General features: G+C 70.1%; 6 non-coding genes across 6 annotated transcripts; all 6 read left to right on the forward strand.

The window, feature by feature from the left end:
- Positions 1-756: 756 nt before the first annotated feature.
- LOC149124022 (5S ribosomal RNA) lies at positions 757-875 on the forward strand. Its single transcript, XR_016215249.1, has one exon. It is a non-coding gene; the product is annotated as a 5S ribosomal RNA (ribosomal RNA).
- A 1,844-nt stretch (positions 876-2,719) lies between these two features.
- LOC149124023 (5S ribosomal RNA) lies at positions 2,720-2,838 on the forward strand. Its single transcript, XR_016215250.1, has one exon. It is a non-coding gene; the product is annotated as a 5S ribosomal RNA (ribosomal RNA).
- Positions 2,839-5,171: 2,333 nt separating this feature from the next.
- On the forward strand, positions 5,172-5,290 carry LOC149124024 (5S ribosomal RNA). Its single transcript, XR_016215251.1, has one exon. It is a non-coding gene; the product is annotated as a 5S ribosomal RNA (ribosomal RNA).
- Positions 5,291-7,616: 2,326 nt separating this feature from the next.
- On the forward strand, positions 7,617-7,735 carry LOC149124025 (5S ribosomal RNA). The gene has a single exon (XR_016215252.1). It is a non-coding gene; the product is annotated as a 5S ribosomal RNA (ribosomal RNA).
- Positions 7,736-10,068: 2,333 nt separating this feature from the next.
- LOC149124026 (5S ribosomal RNA) lies at positions 10,069-10,187 on the forward strand. The gene has a single exon (XR_016215634.1). It is a non-coding gene; the product is annotated as a 5S ribosomal RNA (ribosomal RNA).
- A 2,350-nt stretch (positions 10,188-12,537) lies between these two features.
- On the forward strand, positions 12,538-12,656 carry LOC149124027 (5S ribosomal RNA). The gene has a single exon (XR_016215253.1). It is a non-coding gene; the product is annotated as a 5S ribosomal RNA (ribosomal RNA).
- The last annotated feature ends 165 nt before the right edge of the window (positions 12,657-12,821 follow it).

Below are 12,821 nucleotides of genomic sequence, written 5' to 3' on the forward strand. Positions count from 1 at the left end.
CACGCGAGCGTGCGGCGGGGGTGATTCCGTGCGCTGCCGCCCTCCTTCCCGACCTGCTGCCCCACTTGGGCCCCCGTGACCGAGCGGGGACAAGGGTCCCCAGGCCCTCAGCTGTCCTCGCGGCGTGGGAGTGTGTGGAGGCGCGGCGGCCGTGCCGGGGGAGGGCGGGCGACCTGTGCGTCAGCGGTGGGGGGGCTGCTGGCGGCCGGGTAGGAGGGAAGGCCCGGGCCGCGGTGGTGTGGGGCGCCGAACCCCCTGGTGCCGGGACCCGCGAGCCGCGGGGCGCAGCCCTGGGCAGGCGTGGAGGCTGCCGGGCACGGCTGGCGTGTGGCTGGGCGATGGCGGCAGGCAGGGGATCCGGCCTAGAAAGAGAGAGTAGGAGTTCCCTGTGGCCAGCGGCAGCCGGAGGAGGTTGGCTCCCCTTGGCTTGGCGGCAGCGTGCCGACTGGGCGCCCGGTGCTGCAGGTCCTGGGCTGGGCAGGCGGAGGGCTGGAGTTCGGGCACTGGTGCAGGGCTAGGCGGAGGGCGGCTGAGGAGGGGGGGGGAGGAGGAGAAGAGAAGAGAAGAGAAAAGAAGGAGGAGGCGGAGGAGAAGCGGCAGCGGGAGCGGGAGCGGGAGTGGGAGCGTGAATGGGAATGGGAATGGGAATGGGAGTGAGAGCGGGGAGCGGGCAGGAGGAGGAGGAGGAGGAGGCGGCGGCGGCGGCGGCGGCTGTGCGGGCGCGCACTCAAGAGGGGCCTGGAGGCGGCCTCTGGCGTCTACGGCCATACCACCCTGAACGCGCCCGATCTCGTCTGATCTCGGAAGCTAAGCAGGGTCGGGCCTGGTTAGTACTTGGATGGGAGACCGCCTGGGAATACCGGGTGCTGTAGGCTTTTGCCCCGCGGCACCCTCCCCTTTTGCTCGCCTTTGGCTGGCTGCCTAGCCACGCCCCCATCCGCCAGCCCGCACGCCGGGACCCCTGCGACCCCCAACGCAGCTCCAGCAGAGGGCAGAAGCCCGACCCCTCCACCTGGCAGCCCCAGCCCGCCCGCGCCTCGGGCCTGGGCCTGGGCACGGGCACGGGCACGGGCACGGGCACGGGCGGGCCGGCCAGCTGTCCCCGGCTGCCGCAGCCCCACCGCCAACCCCGGGGCCCACCCCGGGACACAGGCCACGCCCCGCGCCATCCAGCGCGCCCCCTCCAACCCCAAACCAGCGACTCACCGCCCGCCAGGGCGCTCCCCTGCCGGCCGCCCCAACCCCGCAGCCCGCCGCACCAGCAGCTCCCGGCACCTGCACTCCCACCGCCCCTCCCGGGCTCCTGTCTCCCAGGGAGCCCAATGACTGTGACCACAACCACGACCACGACCACCGCCCGAAGACGACGCCAGGGCGCGGTTGCCCACCACTCAGGGCCCGGTGCCTCGCGCAGCCCAACCCGCGGGCCCTCTGCGCCACCTGGCCGTGCGGCGGCCACGCGCCACAGCCGCGGAAGCCCTCCAGAGTGCAAAGGAGGGACCCCACACCAAGCCTCGCAGGCAATACAGGCACCCTCTCCCTCTGTCTCTGACTTACACCAACACCTACACGTCTCTCTCTCTTTCTCTCTCTCTCTCTGTCTCTCTCTCCTCTCTCTGTCCCCCTCTCCCCCATCAGCCCTGACTCACACAGCATCCAAACGGGGCACCCTTTTGGCAGGCCAGGCAGAGACCCGCGGCCACAGGCTGCGTGCCCACAGGACCTCCCCGGGACAGAGGGTCCGTGGCAGGCAGGCAGCACACAGCCTGTGGTCTCGAACTGGCTGCCGGGCTGGAGGGTGCGGGTCGCGCTGAAGCGCCCCACCCTCCCGTGAGGGAACGGGCGCTGAGGACGGAAATCCCTCTGTGCCACGAAGGGTGTCGGGGTGTGCGACTGTGTGCCCCTTGTGTAGGCGTGTGTGTGTGTGTGTGTGTGTGAGTGCCCACGCGAGCGTGCGGCGGGGGTGATTCCGTACGCTGCCGCCCTCCTTCCCGACCTGCTGCCCCACTTGGGCCCCCGTGACCGAGCGGGGACAAGGGTCCCCAGGCCCTCAGCTGTCCTCGCGGCGTGGGAGTGTGTGGAGGCGCGGCGGCCGTGCCGGGGGAGGGCGGGCGACCTGTGCGTCAGCGGTGGGGGGGCTGCTGGCGGCCGGGTAGGAGGGAAGGCCCGGGCCGCGGTGGTGTGGGGCGCCGAACCCCCTGGTGCCGGGACCCGCGAGCCGCGGGGCGCAGCCCTGGGCAGGCGTGGAGGCTGCCGGGCACGGCTGGCGTGTGGCTGGGCGATGGCGGCAGGCAGGGGATCCGGCCTAGAAAGAGAGAGTAGGAGTTCCCTGTGGCCAGCGGCAGCCGGAGGAGGTTGGCTCCCCTTGGCTTGGCGGCAGCGTGCCGACTGGGCGCCCGGTGCTGCACTGCAGGTCCTGGGCTGGGCAGGCGGAGGGCTGGAGTTCGGGCACTGGTGCAGGGCTAGGCGGAGGGCGGCTGAGGAGGAGGGGGGGGGAGGAGGAGAAGAGAAGAGAAGAGAAAAGAGGGAGGAGGCGGAGGAGAAGCGGCAGCGGGAGCGGGAGCGGGAGCGGGAGCGGGAGCGGGAGTGGGAATGGGAATGGGAATGGGAATGGGAGTGAGAGCGGGGAGCGGGCAGGAGGAGGAGGAGGAGGCGGCGGCGGCGGCGGCGGCGGCTGTGCGGGCGCGCACTCAAGAGGGGCCTGGAGGCGGCCTCTGGCGTCTACGGCCATACCACCCTGAACGCGCCCGATCTCGTCTGATCTCGGAAGCTAAGCAGGGTCGGGCCTGGTTAGTACTTGGATGGGAGACCGCCTGGGAATACCGGGTGCTGTAGGCTTTTGCCCCGCGGCACCCTCCCCTTTTGCTCGCCTTTGGCTGGCTGCCTAGCCACGCCCCCATCCGCCAGCCCGCACGCCGGGACCCCTGCGACCCCCAACGCAGCTCCAGCAGGGGGCAGAAGCCCGACCCCTCCACCTGGCAGCCCCAGCCCGCCCGCGCCTCGGGCCTGGGCACGGGCACGGGCACGGGCACGGGCACGGGCACGGGCGGGCCGGCCAGCTGTCCCCGGCTGCCGCAGCCCCACCGCCAACCCCGGGGCCCACCCCGGGACACAGGCCACGCCCCGCGCCATCCAGCGCGCCCCCTCCAACCCCAAACCAGCGACTCACCGCCCGCCAGGGCGCTCCCCTGCCGGCCGCCCCAACCCCGCAGCCCGCCGCACCAGCAGCTCCCGGCACCTGCACTCCCACCGCCCCTCCCGGGCTCCTGTCTCCCAGGGAGCCCAATGACTGTGACCACGACCACGACCACGACCACCGCCCGAAGACGACGCCAGGGCACGGTTGCCCACCACTCAGGGCCCGGTGCCTCGCGCAGCCCAACCCGCGGGCCCTCTGCGCCACCTGGCCGTGCGGCGGCCACGCGCCACAGCCGCGGAAGCCCTCCAGAGCGCAAAGGAGGGACCCCACACCAAGCCTCGCAGGCAATACAGGCACCCTCTCCCTCTGTCTCTGACTTACACCAACACCTACACGTCTCTCTCTCTTTCTCTCTCTCTCTCTGTCTCTCTCTCCTCTCTCTGTCCCCCTCTCCCCCATCAGCCCTGACTCACACAGCATCCAAACGGGGCACCCTTTTGGCAGGCCAGGCAGAGACCCGCGGCCACAGGCTGCGTGCCCACAGGACCTCCCCGGGACAGAGGGTCCGTGGCAGGCAGGCAGCACACAGCCTGTGGTCTCTGTGGGGAGCAACTCGGATTGGACTGAGTTACTGGAATTAAGACTTATTCTATGCATCTGCTCTCCCACAATATGGCGCTGGGAGAGGAGAAAACAGCTTCTATGCAGCTGCCTCTTGCCAACTTGAGTGATGACCTCCAGGAGCTGATCCTGCTCCTGATTGGAGGAGAGCAGCGTACTTGGCGTGTGGGCAGCCGAGTTGGGATTGGCGGAAGAGGACTATAAAGGAGGAGAGAGACAACATGCACCAGGAACATCTAAGGGGAACACCTGTGCAGCCCCCGAGAGAGCCGGCCGGCCGGCCGGCGGTGTGCCGCTCCCCCGCGGAAGTGGGGAATGTGGCAGGGGGAACCGCCCTTCCACGGAGGTGGAAGGGACGGTAGCCAACACGGGAAGAACCAGCAGCAAACCCGGGGAGGGCCGAGCAGACGAAAGAACAGTGCAGGGTCCTGTGTCGTTCCTCCATGAAGAGGGGGAGCGACAGTCTCGAACTGGCTGCCGGGCTGGAGGGTGCGGGTCGCGCTGAAGCGCCCCACCCTCCCGTGAGGGAACGGGCGCTGAGGACGGAAATCCCTCTGTGCCACGAAGGGTGTCGGGGTGTGCGACTGTGTGCCCCTTGTGTAGGCGTGTGTGTGTGTGTGTGTGTGTGTGTGTGAGTGCCCACGCGAGCGTGCGGCGGGGGTGATTCCGTGCGCTGCCGCCCTCCTTCCCGACCTGCTGCCCCACTTGGGCCCCCGTGACCGAGCGGGGACAAGGGTCCCCAGGCCCTCAGCTGTCCTCGTGGCGTGGGAGTGTGTGGAGGCGCGGCGGCCGTGCCGGGGGAGGGCGGGCGACCTGTGCGTCAGCGGTGGGGGGGCTGCTGGCGGCCGGGTAGGAGGGAAGGCCCGGGCCGCGGTGGTGTGGGGCGCCGAACCCCCTGGTGCCGGGACCCGCGAGCCGCGGGGCGCAGCCCTGGGCAGGCGTGGAGGCTGCCGGGCACGGCTGGCGTGTGGCTGGGCGATGGCGGCAGGCAGGGGATCCGGCCTAGAAAGAGAGAGTAGGAGTTCCCTGTGGCCAGCGGCAGCCGGAGGAGGTTGGCTCCCCTTGGCTTGGCGGCAGCGTGCCGACTGGGCGCCCGGTGCTGCAGGTCCTGGGCTGGGCAGGCGGAGGGCTGGAGTTCGGGCACTGGTGCAGGGCTAGGCGGAGGGCGGCTGAGGAGGAGGGGGGGGAGGAGGAGAAGAGAAGAGAAGAGAAAAGAGGGAGGAGGCGGAGGAGAAGCGGCAGCGGGAGCGGGAGCGGGAGCGGGAGCGGGAATGGGAATGGGAATGGGAATGGGAATGGGAGTGAGAGCGGGGAGCGGGGAGCGGGCAGGAGGAGGAGGAGGAGGCGGCGGCGGCGGCGGCGGCGGCTGTGTGGGCGCGCACTCAAGAGGGGCCTGGAGGCGGCCTCTGGCGTCTACGGCCATACCACCCTGAACGCGCCCGATCTCGTCTGATCTCGGAAGCTAAGCAGGGTCGGGCCTGGTTAGTACTTGGATGGGAGACCGCCTGGGAATACCGGGTGCTGTAGGCTTTTGCCCCGCGGCACCCTCCCCTTTTGCTCGCCTTTGGCTGGCTGCCTAGCCACGCCCCCATCCGCCAGCCCGCACGCCGGGACCCCTGCGACCCCCAACGCAGCTCCAGCAGGGGGCAGAAGCCCGACCCCTCCACCTGGCAGCCCCAGCCCGCCCGCGCCTCGGGCCTGGGCCTGGGCACGGGCACGGGCACGGGCACGGGCACGGGCACGGGCACGGGCACGGGCGGGCCGGCCAGCTGTCCCCGGCTGCCGCAGCCCCACCGCCAACCCCGGGGCCCACCCCGGGACACAGGCCACGCCCCGCGCCATCCAGCGCGCCCCCTCCAACCCCAAACCAGCGACTCACCGCCCGCCAGGGCGCTCCCCTGCCGGCCGCCCCAACCCCGCAGCCCGCCGCACCAGCAGCTCCCGGCACCTGCACTCCCACCGCCCCTCCCGGGCTCCTGTCTCCCAGGGAGCCCAATGACTGTGACCACGACCACGACCACGACCACCGCCCGAAGACGACGCCAGGGCGCGGTTGCCCACCACTCAGGGCCCGGTGCCTCGCGCAGCCCAACCCGCGGGCCCTCTGCGCCACCTGGCCGTGCGGCGGCCACGCGCCACAGCCGCGGAAGCCCTCCAGAGCGCAAAGGAGGGACCCCACACCAAGCCTCGCAGGCAATACAGGCACCCTCTCCCTCTGTCTCTGACTTACACCAACACCTACACGTCTCTCTCTCTTTCTCTCTCTCTCTCTGTCTCTCTCTCCTCTCTCTGTCCCCCTCTCCCCCATCAGCCCTGACTCACACAGCATCCAAACGGGGCACCCTTTTGGCAGGCCAGGCAGAGACCCGCGGCCACAGGCTGCGTGCCCACAGGACCTCCCCGGGACAGAGGGTCCGTGGCAGGCAGGCAGCACACAGCCTGTGGTCTCTGTGGGGAGCAACTCGGATTGGACTGAGTTACTGGAATTAAGACTTATTCTATGCATCTGCTCTCCCACAATATGGCGCTGGGAGAGGAGAAAACAGCTTCTATGCAGCTGCCTCTTGCCAACTTGAGTGATGACCTCCAGGAGCTGATCCTGCTCCTGATTGGAGGAGAGCAGCGTACTTGGCGTGTGGGCAGCCGAGTTGGGATTGGCGGAAGAGGACTATAAAGGAGGAGAGAGACAACATGCACCAGGAACATCTAAGGGGAACACCTGTGCAGCCCCCGAGAGAGCCGGCCGGCCGGCCGGCGGTGTGCCGCTCCCCCGCGGAAGTGGGGAATGTGGCAGGGGGAACCGCCCTTCCACGGAGGTGGAAGGGACGGTAGCCAACCCGGGAAGAACCAGCAGCAAACCCGGGGAGGGCCGAGCAGACGAAAGAACAGCGCAGGGTCCTGTGTCGTTCCTCCATGAAGAGGGGGAGCGACAGTCTCGAACTGGCTGCCGGGCTGGAGGGTGCGGGTCGCGCTGAAGCGCCCCACCCTCCCGTGAGGGAACGGGCGCTGAGGACGGAAATCCCTCTGTGCCACGAAGGGTGTCGGGGTGTGCGACTGTGTGCCCCTTGTGTAGGCGTGTGTGTGTGTGTGTGTGAGTGCCCACGCGAGCGTGCGGCGGGGGTGATTCCGTGCGCTGCCGCCCTCCTTCCCGACCTGCTGCCCCACTTGGGCCCCCGTGACCGAGCGGGGACAAGGGTCCCCAGGCCCTCAGCTGTCCTCGCGGCGTGGGAGTGTGTGGAGGCGCGGCGGCCGTGCCGGGGGAGGGCGGGCGACCTGTGCGTCAGCGGTGGGGGGGCTGCTGGCGGCCGGGTAGGAGGGAAGGCCCGGGCCGCGGTGGTGTGGGGCGCCGAACCCCCTGGTGCCGGGACCCGCGAGCCGCGGGGCGCAGCCCTGGGCAGGCGTGGAGGCTGCCGGGCACGGCTGGCGTGTGGCTGGGCGATGGCGGCAGGCAGGGGATCCGGCCTAGAAAGAGAGAGTAGGAGTTCCCTGTGGCCAGCGGCAGCCGGAGGAGGTTGGCTCCCCTTGGCTTGGCGGCAGCGTGCCGACTGGGCGCCCGGTGCTGCAGGTCCTGGGCTGGGCAGGCGGAGGGCTGGAGTTCGGGCACTGGTGCAGGGCTAGGCGGAGGGCGGCTGAGGAGGGGGGGGGAGGAGGAGAAGAGAAGAGAAGAGAAAAGAAGGAGGAGGCGGAGGAGAAGCGGCAGCGGGAGCGGGAGCGGGAGTGGGAGCGTGAATGGGAATGGGAATGGGAATGGGAGTGAGAGCGGGGAGCGGGCAGGAGGAGGAGGAGGAGGAGGCGGCGGCGGCGGCGGCGGCTGTGCGGGCGCGCACTCAAGAGGGGCCTGGAGGCGGCCTCTGGCGTCTACGGCCATACCACCCTGAACGCGCCCGATCTCGTCTGATCTCGGAAGCTAAGCAGGGTCGGGCCTGGTTAGTACTTGGATGGGAGACCGCCTGGGAATACCGGGTGCTGTAGGCTTTTGCCCCGCGGCACCCTCCCCTTTTGCTCGCCTTTGGCTGGCTGCCTAGCCACGCCCCCATCCGCCAGCCCGCACGCCGGGACCCCTGCGACCCCCAACGCAGCTCCAGCAGGGGGCAGAAGCCCGACCCCTCCACCTGGCAGCCCCAGCCCGCCCGCGCCTCGGGCCTGGGCCTGGGCCTGGGCCTGGGCCTGGGCACGGGCACGGGCACGGGCACGGGCACGGGCACGGGCGGGCCGGCCAGCTGTCCCCGGCTGCCGCAGCCCCACCGCCAACCCCGGGGCCCACCCCGGGACACAGGCCACGCCCCGCGCCATCCAGCGCGCCCCCTCCAACCCCAAACCAGCGACTCACCGCCCGCCAGGGCGCTCCCCTGCCGGCCGCCCCAACCCCGCAGCCCGCCGCACCAGCAGCTCCCGGCACCTGCACTCCCACCGCCCCTCCCGGGCTCCTGTCTCCCAGGGAGCCCAATGACTGTGACCACGACCACGACCACGACCACCGCCCGAAGACGACGCCAGGGCGCGGTTGCCCACCACTCAGGGCCCGGTGCCTCGCGCAGCCCAACCCGCGGGCCCTCTGCGCCACCTGGCCGTGCGGCGGCCACGCGCCACAGCCGCGGAAGCCCTCCAGAGCGCAAAGGAGGGACCCCACACCAAGCCTCGCAGGCAATACAGGCACCCTCTCCCTCTGTCTCTGACTTACACCAACACCTACACGTCTCTCTCTCTTTCTCTCTCTCTCTCTGTCTCTCTCTCCTCTCTCTGTCCCCCTCTCCCCCATCAGCCCTGACTCACACAGCATCCAAACGGGGCACCCTTTTGGCAGGCCAGGCAGAGACCCGCGGCCACAGGCTGCGTGCCCACAGGACCTCCCCGGGACAGAGGGTCCGTGGCAGGCAGGCAGCACACAGCCTGTGGTCTCTGTGGGGAGCAACTCGGATTGGACTGAGTTACTGGAATTAAGACTTATTCTATGCATCTGCTCTCCCACAATATGGCGCTGGGAGAGGAGAAAACAGCTTCTATGCAGCTGCCTCTTGCCAACTTGAGTGATGACCTCCAGGAGCTGATCCTGCTCCTGATTGGAGGAGAGCAGCGTACTTGGCGTGTGGGCAGCCGAGTTGGGATTGGCGGAAGAGGACTATAAAGGAGGAGAGAGACAACATGCACCAGGAACATCTAAGGGGAACACCTGTGCAGCCCCCGAGAGAGCCGGCCGGCCGGCCGGCGGTGTGCCGCTCCCCCGCGGAAGTGGGGAATGTGGCAGGGGGAACCGCCCTTCCACGGAGGTGGAAGGGACGGTAGCCAACCCGGGAAGAACCAGCAGCAAACCCGGGGAGGGCCGAGCAGACGAAAGAACAGCGCAGGGTCCTGTGTCGTTCCTCCATGAAGAGGGGGAGCGACAGTCTCGAACTGGCTGCCGGGCTGGAGGGTGCGGGTCGCGCTGAAGCGCCCCACCCTCCCGTGAGGGAACGGGCGCTGAGGACGGAAATCCCTCTGTGCCACGAAGGGTGTCGGGGTGTGCGACTGTGTGCCCCTTGTGTAGGCGTGTGTGTGTGTGTGTGTGTGAGTGCCCACGCGAGCGTGCGGCGGGGGTGATTCCGTGCGCTGCCGCCCTCCTTCCCGACCTGCTGCCCCACTTGGGCCCCCGTGACCGAGCGGGGACAAGGGTCCCCAGGCCCTCAGCTGTCCTCGCGGCGTGGGAGTGTGTGGAGGCGCGGCGGCCGTGCCGGGGGAGGGCGGGCGACCTGTGCGTCAGCGGTGGGGGGGCTGCTGGCGGCCGGGTAGGAGGGAAGGCCCGGGCCGCGGTGGTGTGGGGCGCCGAACCCCCTGGTGCCGGGACCCGCGAGCCGCGGGGCGCAGCCCTGGGCAGGCGTGGAGGCTGCCGGGCACGGCTGGCGTGTGGCTGGGCGATGGCGGCAGGCAGGGGATCCGGCCTAGAAAGAGAGAGTAGGAGTTCCCTGTGGCCAGCGGCAGCCGGAGGAGGTTGGCTCCCCTTGGCTTGGCGGCAGCGTGCCGACTGGGCGCCCGGTGCTGCAGGTCCTGGGCTGGGCAGGCGGAGGGCTGGAGTTCGGGCACTGGTGCAGGGCTAGGCGGAGGGCGGCTGAGGAGGGGGGGGAGGAGGAGAAGAGAAGAGAAGAGAAAAGAAGGAGGAGGCGGAGGAGAAGCGGCAGCGGGAGCGGGAGCGGGAGTGGGAGCGTGAATGGGAATGGGAATGGGAATGGGAGTGAGAGCGGGGAGTGGGCAGGAGGAGGAGGAGGAGGAGGCGGCGGCGGCGGCGGCGGCTGTGCGGGCGCGCACTCAAGAGGGGCCTGGAGGCGGCCTCTGGCGTCTACGGCCATACCACCCTGAACGCGCCCGATCTCCTCTGATCTCGGAAGCTAAGCAGGGTCGGGCCTGGTTAGTACTTGGATGGGAGACCGCCTGGGAATACTGGGTGCTGTAGGCTTTTGCCCCGCGGCACCCTCCCCTTTTGCTCGCCTTTGGCTGGCTGCCTAGCCACGCCCCCATCCGCCAGCCCGCACGCCGGGACCCCTGCGACCCCCAACGCAGCTCCAGCAGGGGGCAGAAGCCCGACCCCTCCACCTGGCAGCCCCAGCCCGCCCGCGCCTCGGGCCTGGGCCTGGGCCTGGGCCTGGGCACGGGCACGGGCACGGGCACGGGCACGGGCACGGGCACGGGCGGGCCGGCCAGCTGTCCCCGGCTGCCGCAGCCCCACCGCCAACCCCGGGGCCCACCCCGGGACACAGGCCACGCCCCGCGCCATCCAGCGCGCCCCCTCCAACCCCAAACCAGCGACTCACCGCCCGCCAGGGCGCTCCCCTGCCGGCCGCCCCAACCCCGCAGCCCGCCGCACCAGCAGCTCCCGGCACCTGCACTCCCACCGCCCCTCCCGGGCTCCTGTCTCCCAGGGAGCCCAATGACTGTGACCACGACCACGACCACGACCACCGCCCGAAGACGACGCCAGGGCGCGGTTGCCCACCACTCAGGGCCCGGTGCCTCGCGCAGCCCAACCCGCGGGCCCTCTGCGCCACCTGGCCGTGCGGCGGCCACGCGCCACAGCCGCGGAAGCCCTCCAGAGCGCAAAGGAGGGACCCCACACCAAGCCTCGCAGGCAATACAGGCACCCTCTCCCTCTGTCTCTGACTTACACCAACACCTACACGTCTCTCTCTCTTTCTCTCTCTCTCTCTGTCTCTCTCTCCTCTCTCTGTCCCCCTCTCCCCCATCAGCCCTGACTCACACAGCATCCAAACGGGGCACCCTTTTGGCAGGCCAGGCAGAGACCCGCGGCCACAGGCTGCGTGCCCACAGGACCTCCCCGGGACAGAGGGTCCGTGGCAGGCAGGCAGCACACAGCCTGTGGTCTCTGTGGGGAGCAACTCGGATTGGACTGAGTTACTGGAATTAAGACTTATTCTATGCATCTGCTCTCCCACAATATGGCGCTGGGAGAGGAGAAAACAGCTTCTATGCAGCTGCCTCTTGCCAACTTGAGTGATGACCTCCAGGAGCTGATCCTGCTCCTGATTGGAGGAGAGCAGCGTACTTGGCGTGTGGGCAGCCGAGTTGGGATTGGCGGAAGAGGACTATAAAGGAGGAGAGAGACAACATGCACCAGGAACATCTAAGGGGAACACCTGTGCAGCCCCCGAGAGAGCCGGCCGGCCGGCCGGCGGTGTGCCGCTCCCCCGCGGAAGTGGGGAATGTGGCAGGGGGAACCGCCCTTCCACGGAGGTGGAAGGGACGGTAGCCAACCCGGGAAGAACCAGCAGCAAACCCGGGGAGGGCCGAGCAGACGAAAGAACAGCGCAGGGTCCTGTGTCGTTCCTCCATGAAGAGGGGGAGCGACAGTCTCGAACTGGCTGCCGGGCTGGAGGGTGCGGGTCGCGCTGAAGCGCCCCACCCTCCCGTGAGGGAACGGGCGCTGAGGACGGAAATCCCTCTGTGCCACGAAGGGTGTCGGGGTGTGCGACTGTGTGCCCCTTGTGTAGGCGTGTGTGTGTGTGTGTGTGTGTGTGAGTGCCCACGCGAGCGTGCGGCGGGGGTGATTCCGTGCGCTGCCGCCCTCCTTCCCGACCTGCTGCCCCACTTGGGCCCCCGTGACCGAGCGGGGACAAGGGTCCCCAGGCCCTCAGCTGTCCTCGCGGCGTGGGAGTGTGTGGAGGCGCGGCGGCCGTGCCGGGGGAGGGCGGGCGACCTGTGCGTCAGCGGTGGGGGGGCTGCTGGCGGCCGGGTAGGAGGGAAGGCCCGGGCCGCGGTGGTGTGGGGCGCCGAACCCCCTGGTGCCGGGACCCGCGAGCCGCGGGGCGCAGCCCTGGGCAGGCGTGGAGGCTGCCGGGCACGGCTGGCGTGTGGCTGGGCGATGGCGGCAGGCAGGGGATCCGGCCTAGAAAGAGAGAGTAGGAGTTCCCTGTGGCCAGCGGCAGCCGGAGGAGGTTGGCTCCCCTTGGCTTGGCGGCAGCGTGCCGACTGGGCGCCCGGTGCTGCAGGTCCTGGGCTGGGCAGGCGGAGGGCTGGAGTTCGGGCACTGGTGCAGGGCTAGGCGGAGGGCGGCTGAGGAGGAGGGGGGGGGAGGAGGAGAAGAGAAGAGAAGAGAAAAGAGGGAGGAGGCGGAGGAGAAGCGGCAGCGGGAGCGGGAGCGGGAGCGGGAGCGGGAGTGGGAATGGGAATGGGAATGGGAATGGGAGTGAGAGCGGGGAGCGGGCAGGAGGAGGAGGAGGAGGCGGCGGCGGCGGCGGCGGCGGCGGCTGTGCGGGCGCGCACTCAAGAGGGGCCTGGAGGCGGCCTCTGGCGTCTACGGCCATACCACCCTGAACGCGCCCGATCTCGTCTGATCTCGGAAGCTAAGCAGGGTCGGGCCTGGTTAGTACTTGGATGGGAGACCGCCTGGGAATACCGGGTGCTGTAGGCTTTTGCCCCGCGGCACCCTCCCCTTTTGCTCGCCTTTGGCTGGCTGCCTAGCCACGCCCCCATCCGCCAGCCCGCACGCCGGGACCCCTGCGACCCCCAACGCAGCTCCAGCAGGGGGCAGAAGCCCGACCCCTCCACCTGGCAGCCCCAGCCCGCCCGCGCCTCG

This window comes from Oryctolagus cuniculus, chromosome 10 (assembly GCF_051225735.1).
Source record: "Oryctolagus cuniculus isolate XC-2025 breed Fujian yellow rabbit chromosome 10, ASM5122573v1, whole genome shotgun sequence".
NCBI classification, from domain to species: domain Eukaryota; kingdom Metazoa; phylum Chordata; class Mammalia; order Lagomorpha; family Leporidae; genus Oryctolagus; species Oryctolagus cuniculus.